The 12,816-nt window shown below is 51.5% G+C and overlaps 1 protein-coding gene across 3 annotated transcripts in view; it reads left to right on the forward strand.

Annotated features, from left to right (window-relative positions):
* The first annotated feature begins 222 nt into the window (after positions 1-222).
* The window catches only part of TNS3 (tensin 3), a 222,311-nt gene continuing 209,717 nt past the window's right edge, over positions 223-12,816 (forward strand). The window contains exon 1 of one of the 3 annotated variants that reach the window (XM_068973010.1): positions 223-265. The gene's annotated coding sequence lies outside the window, so the exon portion shown is untranslated. Of the gene's footprint in view, positions 266-5,053; positions 5,176-12,816 lie in introns of those variants that run through there. The other 2 variants (XM_068973012.1, XM_068973011.1) reach the window with 2 other exon arrangements.

Consider the following 12,816-nt stretch of genomic DNA (forward strand, 5'->3'; position numbering starts at 1 on the left):
CACCTGGCCAACTTAGGGAGGCCCCAGAGGCGCACGGGGCCCGGGGCGCGCCTGGAACGCGCCGCATTGTTAGGGCGATGAGGCCAGGTGACCGGCCGGCCAGGGCGCGGCGGCGGCGATTGCCCGTGCCGCCTCGAGGGGGCCCTGCGGCGGGCGCGGCCGCGAGCCAGGAGGACGGGCCCGCCCGCGCGCTGCTTGCGCTGTTCGGAGCCCTGCCTGCTGCGGCCATCGCCCCGCGGGACCGACCGCGCCGCCGCTCGCCCAGGTACTGGAGCGGGGAGCGCACCGCCAACCTCTTTGTTTCGAGCTGGCGCCAGCGTCCGCTCCAGGGGCTCGGGGCGCGCGGGCAAACGGAGTTCCGCGCGCGCGGGGACCTGAGCTGGGGCGAGCGGGGACCGAGAGCTCGGCCCGGATCCGGGGTACCAGGGAGCAGGACTTAGGGACGGAGGCGGGTGAACGCGGCGAGGGCGCGGGCCGGCTCGGCCAGGGTCCCGGACGCGGTTTGGGGACTGGGGCGCGGGGACAGCGCTGGGGCGGGCGGATGCAGCCAGGGAGCAGGCCAGCTCGATCGGGGGCCCGCGGGCCAGAGCGGCACTGTTGCGGCGGCGCCCGGGTGAACTTCGCTCTCTAGGACGAGTCCTGAGACTCCGCAGCGGAGAGCCGAGCTTGGAGCTGCAATGGGAAGGCTCAGGACCCTTCTCCCGCTCTTGGCAAGCAGGCTTTCCGGTGCGTTTCTCTTTCCCTTTCCCTATGTTGGGCGGGAAGCAGGGGGTCCCTTGGTGCTTCCTTCCTAACTTCTGAAGGAGCGGGAACCAGGCCGGGGGCGTGCGTGGCCGAGGCCACCTGTGGCACGTGCCTGCTGGCACGCCGGCGCTGTAGCTGACAGGCAGGAAGAGGGAGGGTCTGGGACTCGGTGGGCGCCGTCGGGGTCTGATAAATGAGCCGGGGTCGTTTGCTTGAAGTGATTTGAAAATCTGTGGGGCGGGAATGGGCTGAAGAGCTCCGCTCCAATTCCTGAGACAGCGCTGATTAAAAAATAAAAGCCCATGGGATGTGGGGCCTGCGGAGACCACTATTGAAGGAGGTCACTGCCCACTTAGAAGCACCCCCAGACCCCTAGGGTATCCCTGTCCTTCACACACTTTGATCTGCTGACAGTCCCCCCACCCCCCATAGTCTCTCTCTGTAACTTGAGCCCGTGATCATGGAGGACTCTAAATATACTGAAAATTTGATTAAAAATTATCATTGCATCCATATCACTTAGCCCTTCAGAAGTAACCATCTTGGCATTTTGGTATATGTGGTCATTTTTTTGAAATGCTTTAGTTCATTGCCTTTAGAAAGAGATATTTATGGCCTTGTGATTCTCCCCCTCTTTAGGGCCTGGGAGGTTATATTTGCAAATCAATCAACAAGTATTAAGAAAGGCATTTCTGTGCAGAGGCCTGGAGGGGCGAGGGAGTCGCTGCAGCTGGAGGATGGTGGAGGCTTGGCCAGTCTGCAGGGAATGAGGGGAACTCTGTGCATAGGGAGCTGACTGTGGGAACCGGCAAAAGGCCAGACTCCTGACCTCAAAGACAAAGTAATAGTAATCTTAGTAATTTTACAAAGTAATGGTGACCCCAGAGGCAAAGTAACAACATGGTCATAGTAAATCCTACCTGTTTGCTTGTGCTAAATGCTTTGCATATATGCATTGCATTCGCTCAAATAACCTTTGGAAGGAGCTGGGATAATTGCTCCATCTTACAGATGTGCAAACTGAGAGGCAAAGAAAGGCTAAATATCTTGCCCAAGTTGTTGCTCAATCAACATGGGGGTGAAGCCCAGGGTTTGTCCAGGACAGTGAAATTCCAGGGCCCTGAAGTTGCTGCTGCTTGTCTGTCAAGTGGATGCATGTCCTGACAGCAAGTTTCTCAGCCGAGGTGTCACAGTTATCAGCAGCAGCAGATGAATCATTTCTTTACAAACCACGGAGAAGATAGAAAAAGGAGTAGCCTCCGGGAGCACTCTAGATGCAAATTGACTTGGCTTTTTATAAAGATGTAGCTTTGGCACTTCTTGGTTTTAAATGGAGCTATCTGCAAAGGTGACCCTGGGAGCTAAATGTTACCAGGTCGAAGTCTGTTCCTGGGCTGCAGGAGGTATTACTGATGGGATTAAAAATGGCCTGGGAAGAAGGCACAAAGCAAGAACAGAGAGGGGAAAGACTGAGGGGGGAGAGATTTCTGACCCACCATGTGGCAATGGCAGCTTGCATGCAAGGCTCAAGGCCTATTTTACAGATGAGTATGCTTGTTAAAGGGCAGAATGTTTAGGGACCAGATCAGACCCAGTCCTCTGGCTCTCCGTGTCTGCAGTACTCCTTCTGTAGGGTCAGCCTGGCATAAACCACCACCATGCTGGAGGATAACCTTTTGTCTCCCAACCACACCCTGCCCTGACCTCCACTTACACCCTCAGACTCTTAAGGAGGCCAGGTGCAGGGTGTTCCTGCTAGAGAAACAGCCTCCCGCTGGTAGAAAGTTACCTTGTATCCCAGCCACGTAGTGCACCCATAGCTCCCGGAGTAGAGAGGCTTCCTTACGGTGGTTCCGCTTTGTCTTAGAAAGGACTGTTTTGAGGCTGGGTTTGAAGGGTCTGCTGGCAGCGGAAGCTGGAGAGGGGTGGGGTTCCCAAGTTATGCAGACCTCGAACCCCAGGCTCTTTCCTGTGAGACCCGGTGAGTTAGGGGGATCATCAGTGACCTAGGGCTGGCTCTGTTCCCCTGGAATCCTTTGCAGTTGTCTATTAATCCAGAACAAGAGGTCTGGTTAGTCGGTTTGTTCAATAGGCATTCGGTTTGTTCAATAGGCATTTTGTTAACTCAGAATAGCTACCTGTTTTCTGGCTGTTAGCAAATGTTTTTAGAATCTTACTGTCTTCATTATTGTCCAGATTCTGAGCGCTGCTCTAGCTATGGAAAGAATTACTTCCGTTAACCCTCATGGCTAAGCAGAGGCAGGTGTGAGACGGTGTGATGAGACCCGATCTTCCCAGGGATGTCCATGTGGAGCCAATATTCAAACCCCAACTGTCCGACTGCGGGGGTGTACTCTCGGTGCTGACTCACCGGTTTTTAAAACACCTAGACGTTAAAAATCGGTCAGAATGCTGTTGAATGTGTTATCTTCTCTTAGGCTCAGAAGATGTTTTGAATCTTCCAGTATGTTGAATCCTCAGACCAGGCAGATTTGCCACTCTGTAGTTCTAGTGGACTCAGCGTGGGAATACTTGTCTGCTTCTTGTCTGTCCTTTTCCCATAAAAGCAGCAAACCAGAATCTCCAGGTTTCTGGAGCTTCCTATTGCACTCTGAATTTTAGGAATGTGTTTGGTGAGCACCTGCCCCGCCCCCCCCCCCCCCCCTTCATTTTGGTGTGTGTCTTGCCAGATCCATGAACTGGGCCCTCCTGCGGGGACACCTCTCTGTTCTGCTCTGTGTGCACTCGGGGTCCCAACTGTGCGCCTGTCCCTGGTGCAGGGAGGCTGGATGTCTCCCACCTGCTGCCCCAGACGCCCCTGGGGGCTCCTCTGCTGGGTAGGAGGGAGGAGCCAGTGAGGATGACCCTCCACTGGGGCCACTGTTGGGAGCCGTCAGAATGCCCTACGGTGTCATTGAGGGGAAGATAGTCATCAGAATGACCCCTAGACATTTAAAGAGTTATGTTACTTTTTAAAAAAGGAAGGCAATGATCTGGTATTAATGTTTGGTCCCAAATGGGCTAAATTACTGAAAAATTTATGTTTAAGGAAAATTCCCTCTTGTGGAGCATTTCCTGATTGTGCCAAGGGGGTGCTCCCCAGAGACACCAACTCTGGGAGAGAAGGCTTTGCTCCTGTTCTGCCGCCCCCCTCCCCCGCTCCCAGCCTAGAAACCTTGCAAGATTAATGCCTTCTTCTGATGGTGTGGTCACCCATGCACCTGGGGGTGCTTACTTTCCACGATCAGATAGATCATCACCCAACGTTGCAGGAAAATATTTTTATCTTAGTTTTCCGGAATGTACACTGAGACTCAGTGAGGTTAAGTCACCTGCCTGTGTCACGGGGCTGGTTGTAACTCAGGTCTGTCTGGGGACAGAGCCTGTGCCTGGCCCTCACCCAGCGAAGGTGAGTGTTCCCTTGGTCACAGGGGCCTGAGCATGTGCAAGGAGGGGGTGGTGTGGTGTTGGGCAGAGTCCCAAAGTGGAACCCAGGGATCTCTGGTTCTCGACCTGCCTCAAGTGCCTGGCGGAAGCTCCGGGGTTCTCGGGTGCCCACTGTCCACAGCTGGCCTGGGTTCCAGCCACAGCTGCTTCCTCGGACACAGCCTTTGTCCCTTTTCCTTCCTCCCTGGGCTGTGACTGTGGCATGTGGCCAGCTGCCTGCCTTCCTCGTCCTCTTCTCCTTGGGGGAGTTGATAGCACTTAGTACACCTTGTACAGGCCTGGCTCTGTTCTGAGGTTGAGGTGACATCTGTGGGAATTCTCATTCCAGACAGTTGGTGCCACTCCCGACCAGCTTGCACCCGTGCTGGGTCTCATCTCAGCTGGGAAGGGTCTCATCTCTTTTCACTGTGTCTCAGTGGGTGGCAGCATCACGGTGTGACCTAGTACCTCTTGAGTGTAGCTTTTCCAAAACTGGTGAAAAACAACAAACCCCAAAGTTTTAAAGACACATTCATGAGATAGGTGCCCCAGTGGAAGACGGCCAAGGCTCTTGAGAGGGGCAGAGGCAAAGGCTTTGCGTGCCAAGTACCCTGCTCCGCTCTTCTTCAGGGAGAGGCGGCTGTGGCCCGGGAACTCGGGAGCTGGGCTTTTCACACCAGAGGATTCAGGAATCCGCTTCCATCATTACCCTGGCCCACAGCTGCTCGGTGTTGCATCTCACTCTCACTCGTTGTGGAGCCTCCCAGGGCGTGGGGGAGCAGCCTTCATCTGGCCATGCATGTCGCCCCAGGGCCAGGCTGGGCCATTAGCTGGGGCGTCTGCGTTCTGTACACATTCCTCCCGACGACGACGACAGGGCTGCGGCGCTGGCTGCAGGAACAAAAGGGCTCCATTGACTCTCCTCCGCTCGTAATCCATCACCTTTCTCAGAGGTTTCCTGAGTGCTCACCCCTCACCACTGGTGATTTTGGACGCACATCAAAGGTACGGTGAGGGCAGCGTGCTGGGAGGAGAGAGCCGGGCTCTGGCAGCCACAGATCTGGGGTAAAAGCACCCTTTGTCCCGAGGCTGCCCTCTTGGTTCCCCACCTGCAGCCTGGGGACGTCACTGCGCTCCGAGGGGCTCACACCAGTGCTCCTCCTGGGTACTGTTTTGCTTGACTACTGGGTCTCCTGTGTGGCCCAGGGCATCCCTCCTGCTTGCTGGCTCTTGGGCCATTGCTTACTCTCATTCTGCCGAATTGTCACTACCCTCCCCACCCCCCGCCCCCACCCCGGGGCTCCTGTTGAAACCTCACTTCTGCATTCTTGGAGTCCCTATCTGATCCCTGTCAGGGGCAATCCTTTGTTATAACTGGAGGAGGTGAGGGGGGGATGTGGGAGTCTCCTTTAGATCTTGGCCAGGTGTGTTTCCAGTTTGTCTTCTCTGGAAAGATCTGAAGTGGCTGGGGGTGGAGGAAAGGGGACACACCTCTGCTTGTGTCCACTGGTGGCTGAGTGAGGCAGGACTGGCTCTCAGCTGGCTAGGTGCATGTTTTCTCCTGTCCTGCCCTAGGAGGGGAGGGGGTGATTGTCATCTATGTTGCTTAGGGGGTGGTAGGGGATTCCCAGGTAATGGATGTGCCTTGGTTTCCTAAATTAATTTTTGACTTTTTCTACAAAGTAGTTTTTGTGTAATATATTTTTTGTAGACTTAGAAAAAAGGGAGAAATGTTAAAAATGCAGGAAAAGTGGCCTAATAGTGCCACCCATGGAGCAGTGTTTTCACCTTTTTGTATGCTGTGTGCATTCTGTGTTTTTCAAGTTTACCGATTTGAGCTCATACGCATTAGCATCAGTGCGGCAGTGTAAGCACTTCCCTACTTGTAACTGACTCTGCGTTCACACAAGTGAATTCATTCATACAGTACAGAACCCAGTATGTACGTGATGACCATTTATTTGTCCTCTGGTCACTTGGAGCCTTGTGTGCATTCTTGCATAGAGATTGGGCAAGATCCTGGCCAGTCATGTTCTTGGAAGGACTTGTAAGGTCAAAGAACATAAACTATTTTTGACTGTGGTAAAATGCACGTAACATAACCATTTTCAAGTGTACGCGTTAGTGGCGTTGGTACTTTGATATTGTGATATCATCATATGCAGAACTGTTCTCATTTTGCAAAACCAACTCCATCCTTAGTAAGCACTAACTCCTCTTTCCTCCTCCCACAGCTCATCACCCACCATTCAGCTTTCCATTTCTATGAATTTTACTGCCCTAGGTGCCTTATGGAAGTGGAATCATACAATATTTGGTGTTTTGTGACTGACTTATTTCACTTTACTTAGTATCCTCTGGTTTCATCCATGTTGTAGGATGTACCAGGATTTCCTTCTGGAATCTTTCATTGTACTTAAAGACCACTTTGTCCAGTTTTCCTTTGGTAGACACTGGAGTTACTTTCACCTTTTGGCTATTTCGAATAACTCTTCTCTGAACATGGGTGTGTAGGTATGTGTTTGGGTCCCTGCTCTCACTTCTCTGGGGTGTATACCTAGAAGTGAACACAAATTTTGGAAGTCCCTTGAAATATAAAGTCAAATTGCAGTTGAGAAACAGCATGCTGGCTGAATCCTCTTGGTGCTCACCCGGCGTGCCTGAACTCCTGGCCGGGTTGGCGCCTGCTGGGAAAAACCAGGCCTGCAGGAAAAGGAAGAGAAGACTTTTTACCAAGCTATTTTGACAGATTGTATAAACTTAGTGATTAATGGAATGAGAAAGCAGGAAGAATGTCTTTCATTAAGAAAAAAAAAAGGAGGCTTTAGGGTTGCTTGGTTTTATTTTTCAATTAAAAGGGTCTGATTTTGTTTCTGGAGAATGGTTTTAATTTGGATAAATGGTTCAGTCTGGGACCCGCATGCCAGAACCTATGATGTATGAGTGCAATTACTCCAGGTTTCCTCGGGAGCAACACAGACCTGGGCTCTGCTCCGGCTTAGCCTTGGTGAAATGGCAGTGAAGGTGGCTGTGCCTTTGGGAGGCAACTCTTCTGATCAGTACATGGAGCCTGCAGGACCGGATGCTGGTGGACGCTGGTTAATTTTTACCCTTTAAGAATGTATTCACCATCTCAAGTCAGGAATGCCAACTAGCAGGCCCTACCCCTAGTGCTGGAACATGTTGGACCAGAATTGCTGGCATCGTTTCCAGTGTGGGCATTTGCAGAATTGGTTGGGCTTCAAAGGAGGTGGTTCATCCTTATATTGTCCCCTGTTACAGAGGCTTCCTGGCTCAGGCTGAGTTCAGGCCCTGGGCACTGGGCTTTCTACAGGGTGGTCTGGTGGGGCTTCTTTGGAGGGAGATGATGGGCTGAAGGATGCATCAGAGTCAGTGAATCCTGGGTGCTTAGGGAAGGATCCATCGGGTGGAGGGTCAGTGAGGGCAGAGGCCTTGGGCAGGAACTGCCTTATGTGTTTCCAGAAGAGGGAAGGGATTGAGGAAGGCAGAGGAATAAGAGGACACCAGCATTCAGCTCCAGAAACTAGGAACCTTGTGTCAAAGTCTTAGCCTTGCACGCTAAGGGGAGTGGCAGGTCTCATGAGTGCTTGGCCACCTTGGGGCAGTGGGGGCTTGGGTAGGGAGCTCAGTCTGCACACAGGAAATGTGCATGGGTGCAACCACAGAGGAAGGACAGCTTGCTGGGCTAAGTGGTCAGAGAACTGTGGAGCCTGAGGATATTTTAGCCCTGCAGATCCTGTGGCCCAGAATGAGGGGCATACCAGCATGGTGGGGGCGGGCAGGAGTGAAGGTCAGGTCGGGGGACTGTGGGCCTTGACCTGCAGGAGAAGTGAGTGTGCACCCAGCTTTTAGGGGTGTGGGGCTGAGCCTACCCGACCCCGGGGTGCCTGCGTGTATCGGCTCCTGAGCTGCCCTGCTGGCATGTGAAGGGGCGGGGCAGCTGCGCACAGGCCCCTGAGGAAGGTGGCTCTTAGCATAACAAATAGGAAAGTCTTTGGGCTGAGGGCTGGCCAGGCTGATGAAGACTTTGGGTGAGATGGGTGACTGGCAACAAGAGAGTGACTTCTTTTGCTCTTTGCTCCTCCCTGCCCCCATTTAAATGCAAAAAAGTCCAAATTATAGGTCATCTGTAAGAGCATAATGCACTTTTATGGAACTTGTTTCTTGTTAGAAACACTATCATGACTTAAATGATGTTTAAACATTTATAAAACTTCCTCCATTCTCACACTTACAAATAACTGACCATCTTCCTCTTTCTGGCCTGGTTTTTGTAAGTGTTCGAGGTTTGGGCTTCCCAAGTGGCGCTAGTGGTGAAGAACTCACCTGCTAATGCTGGAGACAGGATAGACAATGGTTTGATCCCTGGGTCAGGAAGATCCCCTGGAGGAGGAAATAGGCAACCCCCTCCAGTATTCTTGCCTGAAGAATCCTGTGGAGCCAGGAGCCTGGCAGGCTACAGTTCATGGGGTCACAAGAGTTAGACACAACTGAAGCGACTTAGCACACAGTGTTAAGACATGTGATGTGTGTATGTATGTACTTTTTATGCTGATGGTTTTCCCAAACCTGTATCTTATCCTAAGCATTTCCCATATTTCTGCCTTGACTTCACAATTATCACAGTGATGACCCTTACAGCCTTGCAGAGTGATGGCCATGCTTGCATGAGCTCCTAGCTGCTGGGCTGGATTCTTATTAGAGCTGCTGCTTTCAGAAGGTGAAAGAAGCATTCTCTGAGCTCTGGCCTGCTGGGGATCCGCCGGTCGCTGATATTGTGTGTAGCGTACAGGGAGGTATGTGCAGGCCTGGCTGGGACACGGCCCCTCTACCTAGACTGCTTGCTGTGCCCCGAAGGGCCAGGTTTTCTCCCCTGCTCCTGGGTCCTGCGGGCAACAGTGGGTGGACGTGAGTGAGGCCCTTGCCCAGTGAGGTCTTCACAAAGGCACCAGGGTCAGGGCCCGGCATTGTGCCCTGTGGTCTGCCACGTGCTGTTGGGATTACGTGCATTGGAGCTGCTGTCATGCTGACCTTGGCTCTGGGAGGCTTTGTGACCAGGAATCTTGGCCAGGGTCCAGCTAGAACCTGTCGGGGCTGAACTCAGCTCTGCAACTAATAATGTTCTAGTGGGGTCCAGACAGGCTCAGCTCTCAGGTTTCGCTGCCAAGATAAGTTGGATTAACGGGCTGGAGCTGACGAAGACTTTTGGCCAACGGTGATCTTTCTTGTCTGCTCTCCCTCGACCCCTGCGTTTCCCTCCTTCCTTCCATTTGGCTTCACTGGTTGTTTCTGATGCGTTCTGTCTGTTGTCAGCCCTGTGCACTTTTAGGATATCAGCTTCTCTGTGTCTTCTGCTGCTGCTGGAAACGGCACGGTCTTGCCTGTTTATTCTGGGGCCAGGGCAAAAGGGGAGTGGGCTCCGCAGTGAACACTGTGGCCTGGGTCCTGCCTCTCTGTGTGACCCTGGGACAGACACCTTGCTCCTCTGAAGTGCTGCTGAACACGGGGAGTTGGTATAAAGGACCTCCCTGGGTTGTTGGGGTAAATGTAATGTCATGTACACAGTGGGCTTCCTGGTGGTGCTGGTGGGAAAGAACCCTCCTGCCAATGTAGGAGATGTAAGAGACATAGGTTTGATCCCTGGGTTGGGAAGATTCTCTGGAGGAGGGCATGGCAACCCACTCTAGTATTCTTGCCTGGAGAATCCCATGGACAGAGGAGCCTGGTGGGCTATATAGTACATAGAGTCGCAAAGAGTCAGACACGACTGAAGCAACTTAGCATGCATGTACATACTAGGTATCTTGTCATTACTTTTCTTTTCACTTTATCATTCAGCCTCTCTAGGAGCTGAATCCAGAAGGCTTTTTCGCCATGCTAGCCCGCCTCCCTGAGATAGAGCTCCTGGGAAGGAGGTGGGTCTGTGCGGCCCCCAAGCTCTTCCCACCCAAGGGCATGTCTTCTGGGAGGGAGCCTGACAATCACAGGCTCACATTGCCCTTCTGATGCCCAATTAGCACGTCCTTGGTCTTCTGATGTACTCTGGGGTTGGGCCATGTACATGTTGTTTATATCTCTCCTCACAAAAATCTGAGCTCTTCCAAGGACAGGAACCAAGGCTTCCTCTATCTTCATGTGATAAGGGCTTTGGAAGGAGCCGAGGGACGCCTGTGTGACCTTGGTCAAGGCCTCTGCCTCTGGAGCCTCCCTACTGTAAGCCTTCATTAGAGGAGGGACAATTCCACAGCTAAGTGGAAACATTTGAGAAGCTGGTTCTTTACAAGAAGAGAGGGAGGTAGTTGCATATTTTCCCAGGGTTTCATTAATTTTTTTTTTTTTTTCCCAAGGCCACCATTTTCTTCTTTCTGGGAGTTTTGCTTTGCAGTGTATTCCATGAACTTTCAGAGGAGGGCAGTTGACACTTATTTTACAGGCTTGAGAATCTAGCCCACTGTTATTTTCTTGGAAAGTAGCCATATTTTAAGTTGTCATATTATAGAAAGTTGATGGCCAGTGCCTGCTAGGAATCTGTGAGGGCTCCCTGACAAGAGTTGGGAATACAAAACTGTTACTTCACTATTTCGGTAGCACAAAAGAATATTCATTTTGGACAGAGTGTGTTGTGGGGTTCCTTGAAGTCCACACTGTAAAATGGCAAGAATTATTTCCTTTGTCTTTCTCTCAGAATGGATTCCAGTCACTATACATATCCACTAGCAATGTGTAATCTCTTGTCTGATATTTAAATGACAGTTTTGTTCTTATAAAAATGTTGAGCATCCATGAGACTCCTGCTGAGAAAAGTCGCCTCTCCCACTTATCTGCTTCTGCCCAGGCTGCTCAGATCATGTTCACAGATTCTTTCTGTAGGACTGAGTGTCTTTTTAAAAAAAGTCTAGATTTTAGAGAGAAGTTTGGATGTGGTGTATGGTACGCTTGGTGCCTGGAAGCAGGTAACTCACGTTCAGATGATGATGGACGAGTTGAGAGCAGGAGTGTGGCTTTGTTTGCCAGCCACAAGCTGGGTCTCTTGATTAGCTGGTGCATCTGTCCTGCCGCAAATGGCCAGTGGCTGCTTCAGGGCCTTGGCCCTGGCTAAATTCATGGCCCTGTGGTACATGACACCCCCCACCCCCCCACCTCCCCTGCTACCCTCCTTCCACCACAAACATCACCAGCTTCCATCTCCAGGATGCTGTTCTCTTCCCAGCCTGATGAATGAGACGTGGTGTGCCCGCAGTTCATAGATCTCAGGCTGTTTGCTGGGAATAAAAGGTACGTACCTGAGGGTGATGATGGTGGGTGGGTTGACATTAATTATTGACTCTGTGTGAGGCCCTGTCAGAGAGTGACTCCATTGTTTCTTCCTTTGTTTGACATTCACTCCCTCACTCATTGCTCTCAGGCAGCTAGCGTTTACTGAGTGCTGACTGTGTCCTGGGATATGGTTAACCCTCGCAAACTCAGCAGGGCTTGCTGTGGCTTGATGGCTGAGATATCAGCTTGGATGCAGCAGAATAGCATGGTGCTGGGGGTTCTTAGGACCATGGGATTGGGCTGGTGGAGGTCCTGAGGATCATGGGATTGGGTGGTCCTGAGGACCAGGGGGCTGGTGGAGGTCCTGAGGATCATGGGGCTGGTGGAGGTCCTGAGGACCATGGGGTTGGGCGGTCCTGAGGACCAGGGGGCTGGTGGAGGTCCTGAGGACCTTGGGGCTGCTGGAGGTCCTGAGGACCTTGGGGCTGGTGGAGGTCCCGAGGACCATGGGGTTGGGGGATCCTGAGGACCGAGAGTTCAGAGCTGTGGATTCCTCCATCATGGCTCTCGTGTCCATCTCTAGTTACTTCTGACCATCTGATTCTGAATTCTCACTGTCATTTTGAGACTGAGGCCACATCTGTCCGAGGCTGTCTCTCTTGGGGCCAAGGGGCCCTTTGGCTCTGTATGAGAGGCTTTTTTGCCATCAGTCAGGACCCTGGAAACTTAGCATCATCTGAATCTGTGCTTAAGGGTGAAAGGAAAAGGAGACAGACTGTTAAAGAAGTACAGATAAACCCAGTGGATGGTTGCTGAACTTAAAAAACTGCTTTTCATCCAACCTCATTTTTGAAAATGGAGAACAGTATAGTGAACAGTTGCATACCCTTCACCTTGATTTGCTGCAGGTTTCTTTTTTTTCCTTGCCATTTTGTCACATTGGCTGTATCTCTCTCCATTTAAGTGATATCTCTCTTTATTTACATAACGTATGTATCTATCATGAACTTCACCCACAAATACTTTAGCTTGTGTTTCTTGAGGACAAGGACACTTTCCCTCATCTCTCAACCTCAAGACCATGACCACTCAAAGCAATTTAATTTTAATTTGTTGACATCAGCTAATGTCTAGTTCTTACTTAGATTTCCGCATTGGCCCCCCAAAGTGCTTTCTTGCTGTCCTTAATCCATTCTGAATCTCGTCATGGCTATGTGTCACACTGTGTGATTTTGTCTGTCTGTGCCCTGAAAGTGGGAGCAGGCCACCAGCTTTCTTTATTTAATATTATTATTTTTCATGGCTTTTTCCCCTTTGAAGACATTTTTTAAATTAATTTTTTTAAAATTTGGGGGGTATTTTCAGGCA

Source organism: Capricornis sumatraensis, chromosome 5 (assembly GCF_032405125.1).
Source record: "Capricornis sumatraensis isolate serow.1 chromosome 5, serow.2, whole genome shotgun sequence".
Lineage (NCBI taxonomy): Eukaryota > Metazoa > Chordata > Mammalia > Artiodactyla > Bovidae > Capricornis > Capricornis sumatraensis.